Here is a 4,581-nt window from a genome sequence, read left to right as displayed (position 1 = left end):
TGATAATAATTAGACTCAATTCTATGCTTAAATAGACTCAAAACCCATCACCACTCCTTTTACACCATGAATTCCTCATTCAATTTCCGTAACTAGTTGAAATAAGTGTTTAGATGGAAATTTTAGTAAGATTGACATGTAAGTAATGTATTTCCTAAGCCTTTGGTTACATAAGAACACTTTTTTTCATTTATATGGGAATAATATCTCTATATCTCAGTGAGATATAGAATTCTTGAATCAATTTCACTCTCCCCCCCCCCCAAAATCTGGTAGGTAGCATGTCTCTATCTTCTGAGAGTATAGCACAGAGATCAACAACCAGGACCTAGAAATATATATATTTAATTTTGTCTCTACTAAGTACTTGCTATGTGATCTTTATAAATTACATACCCTTTTCTTTATATTCTATATCTCAGTGTTCTCATCTATAAAATGGGACTATTATCTCTCAGGCTTGATGTAAGAAACTAATGACATGGTGGATATTAATGCTCTCTAGTAGAGATATAACATGGATCACATATGTAGTTCTAAATTTTCTAGCACTCACATGTATAAGGTAAAAACAAAAAGATAGGGGTCCCTGGCTGGTTCAGTCAGTTAAGCAGCCAATCCTTGATTTCAGCTCAGGTCATGATCTCAGAATCCTGGGATTAAGCCCCACAGCAGGGTCCATGCTCAGCAGGGAATCTGCTCGAGGGTTTTCTCTCCCTCATGCCTTCCCTTGTGCCTCCCACGCGCACACACACACTCTCTCTCTAAAATAAACAAAATCTTTTTTTTAAAAAAGATATTAATTTAAATAATATATTTTACTTAACCCAATATATTCAATAATACAATGCTATTTCAATATGTAAATAACATAAAAATATTATTTTTATACTGTCTTCAAAATGTGGTGTATATTTTATACTTATACCATACAGGTATAATATACATTTATAGGATAAACATATGGCATATGTAAATTTAGACATGCCACATTTCAAGCACTCAGTAAGCACATATATCTAATGGCTATGATACTGGAGAGAGTAGAGCAATATAACACAACTCAGTAGAGTACCTGGTATAAATATTCCTAAATTATACATATTTTATTGTTTAAAAATTATACAGAAGTTTTATTTTAATATTATACAATAGTAGTCTCAGAAACCTTTTTTTTAAAAAATATAACTTGTTTTTTCTGCCTAAATATATAAAGGATTTATTTTTTTATTTTTTTAAAGATTTTATTTATTTATTCACGAGAAGTACAGAGAGAGTGAGGCAGAGACACAGGCAGAGGGAAAAGCAGGCTCCATGCAGGGAGCTCAATGTGGGACTCGATCCCCGGTCTCCAGTAACACGCCCTGGGCTGAAGGTGGCACTAACCATCTGAGCCACAGGGCTGCCCTTTTTTTTTAGTTTAAAAACTGATTCTAGAACGAGAGGGAAGGAGAGAAAATGGCGTCCATGGATTACAGTACCTATAGCCAAGCTGCAGCCCAGCAGGGCTACAGTGCATACACCGCCCAACCAACTCAAGGATATGCACAGACCACCCAGGCATATGGGCAGCAGAGTTATGGAACCTATGGACAGCCCACTGATGTCAGCTATACCCAGGCTCAGACCACTGCGACCTATGGGCAGACCGCCTATGCAACTTCTTATGGACAGCCTCCCGCTGGTTATACTACTCCAACTGCCCCCCAGGCATACAGTCAGCCTGTCCAGGGGTACGGCACTGGTGCTTATGATACCACCACTGCTACGGTCACTACCACCCAGGCCTCCTATGCAGCTCAGTCTGCATATGGCACTCAACCTGCTTACCCAGCCTATGGGCAGCAGCCAGCAGCCACCGCACCTGCAAGACCACAGGATGGTAACAAACCCGCTGAGACTAGTCAACCTCAATCTAGCACAGGGGGTTACAACCAGCCCAGCCTAGGATATGGACAGAGTAACTACAGTTATCCCCAGGTACCTGGGAGCTACCCCATGCAGCCAGTCACAGCACCACCATCTTATCCTCCTACCAGCTACTCCTCTACACAGCCGACTAGTTATGATCAGAGCAGTTACTCTCAGCAGAACACCTATGGGCAGCCGAGCAGCTATGGACAGCAGAGTAGCTATGGTCAACAAAGCAGCTATGGGCAGCAGCCGCCCACTAGTTATCCCCCCCAAACTGGATCCTACAGCCAGGCTCCAAGTCAATATAGCCAACAGAGCAGCAGCTACGGGCAGCAGAGTTCATTCCGACAGGACCACCCCAGTAGCATGGGTGTTTATGGGCAGGAGTCTGGAGGATTTTCCGGACCAGGAGAGAACCGGAGCATGAATGGCCCTGATAACCGGGGCAGGGGAAGAGGGGGATTTGATCGTGGAGGCATGAGCAGAGGTGGGCGGGGAGGAGGACGCGGTGGAATGGGCGCTGGAGAGCGAGGTGGCTTCAATAAGCCTGGTGGACCCATGGATGAAGGACCAGATCTTGATCTAGGCCCACCTGTAGATCCAGATGAAGACTCTGACAACAGTGCAATTTATGTGCAAGGCTTAAATGACAATGTGACTCTAGATGATCTGGCTGACTTCTTTAAGCAGTGTGGAGTTGTTAAGATGAACAAGAGAACCGGACAACCCATGATCCATATCTACTTGGACAAGGAAACAGGAAAGCCCAAAGGTGATGCTACAGTATCCTATGAAGACCCACCAACTGCCAAGGCTGCTGTGGAGTGGTTTGATGGGAAAGATTTTCAAGGAAGCAAACTTAAGGTTTCTCTTGCTCGGAAGAAACCTCCAATGAACAGCATGCGGGGTGGTATGCCTCCCCGTGAGGGCAGAGGGATGCCACCGCCACTCCGTGGAGGTCCAGGGGGCCCAGGAGGTCCTGGGGGCCCCCATGGGTCGCATGGGAGGCCGTGGAGGAGACAGAGGTGGCTTTCCCCCAAGAGGACCCCGGGGTTCCCGAGGGAACCCATCTGGAGGAGGAAACGTCCAGCACCGAGCTGGGGACTGGCAGTGCCCCAATCCAGGGTGTGGAAACCAGAACTTCGCCTGGAGAACAGAATGCAACCAGTGTAAGGCCCCCAAGCCTGAAGGCTTCCTTCCACCACCCTTCCCGCCCCCGGGCGGTGACCGTGGCAGAGGCGGCCCTGGTGGCATGCGGGGAGGAAGAGGTGGCCTCCTGGACCGCGGTGGTCCCGGTGGGATGTTCAGAGGTGGCCGCGGTGGAGACAGAGGGGGCTTCCGTGGTGGCCGGAGCATGGACCGAGGTGGCTTTGGCGGAGGAAGACGAGGTGGTCCTGGTGGGCCCCCTGGACCTTTGATGGAACAGATGGGAGGAAGAAGAGGCGGGCGTGGAGGACCTGGAAAAATGGATAAAGGCGAGCACCGTCAGGAGCGCAGAGACCGGCCCTACTAGACGCAGAGACTCCGCAGAGCTGCATTGACTACCAGATTTATTTTTTAAACCAGAAAATGTTTTAAATTTATAATTCCATATTTATAATGTTGGCCACAACATTATGATTATTCCTTGTCTGTACTTTAGTATTTTTCACCATTTGTGAAGAAACATTAAAACAAGTTAAATGGTAGTGTGCCGAGTTTTTTTTCCTTCTTTTAAAGATGGTTGTTTAACTAAAGACTAAACAATGGGAACCCCTTGTGAGCATGCTCAGTATCATTGTGGAGAACCAAGAGGGCCTCTAACTGTAACAATGTTCATGGTTGTGATTTTTTTTTTAAATAAAATTCCAAATGTTTATAAAAAAAATAAAAACTGATTCTAAGTAAAGTTTTTATTGAAATATAGCATAATACAGAATAGAGCACAAATTATAAGTGCTGACCCAAAGGATATTTACGCAGTGAACATATAATCAGCACTCAAATCAATAAACAAAACAAAAACAGTACCAGGATCTCAGAAGCTCCCCTATCTATTTCAGTTATAACTTCTCCAGGTGACTTCAATCACTATGGTGATCAATTTTACTTATTTCTGAACTTTATACAAATAGAAACATACAATGTTTGGTGTCCTTAGCTCAGCATTATGTTTCATCTATATTGCATAAGAGTTTGGACTATAATTCTCATTGTTATATAATATTCCATTGTATAAATACATAAAAATGTATTTATGCATTGTTCCATTCTACTGTTGATAGACTTTTGAATTAATTCCAGTTTAGAGCTTGTGCAGGAACAAGTTAACATAGCAGACCTGACGTTATTCTCAGACAGGATTGCAGGCACTCTGGCCCTTGGCTGGTAGCTGAGAACTTGGATTTTGGAAGATTTCCCACCACCCTAATTTTAAGAAAGGCTTATTGTACCCAAATTGTTCATAAGAACAATATGGTTTATGTGAACATCTGCTTTTCTTCTGAAGTCTGGAATTCTGGTACATGCCAGGAAGAGGCTGCATACTTGACCGGCCCCAACAAAAACCTGGAGAACTGAGTCTCTAGAGAGGTTCCTGGGAAGACAGTGTTTCACAGATGTTGTTACACCTTCTTGTTGGAAGAATTAAGCATGTCCTGTGTGACTCCATTGGGACAGGATTCTGGA

The 4,581-nt window shown here is 44.1% G+C and overlaps 1 pseudogene; it reads left to right on the top strand.

Moving 5' to 3' along the window:
* The first annotated feature begins 1,458 nt into the window (after positions 1-1,458).
* On the top strand, positions 1,459-3,602 carry LOC129498639 (RNA-binding protein EWS-like; annotated as a pseudogene).
* The last annotated feature ends 979 nt before the right edge of the window (positions 3,603-4,581 follow it).

Source organism: Nyctereutes procyonoides, unplaced genomic scaffold (genome assembly GCF_905146905.1).
Source record: "Nyctereutes procyonoides isolate TBG_1078 unplaced genomic scaffold, NYPRO_anot_genome, whole genome shotgun sequence".
NCBI lineage: Eukaryota > Metazoa > Chordata > Mammalia > Carnivora > Canidae > Nyctereutes > Nyctereutes procyonoides.
This window is presented reverse-complemented; position numbering and strand designations above follow the sequence as displayed.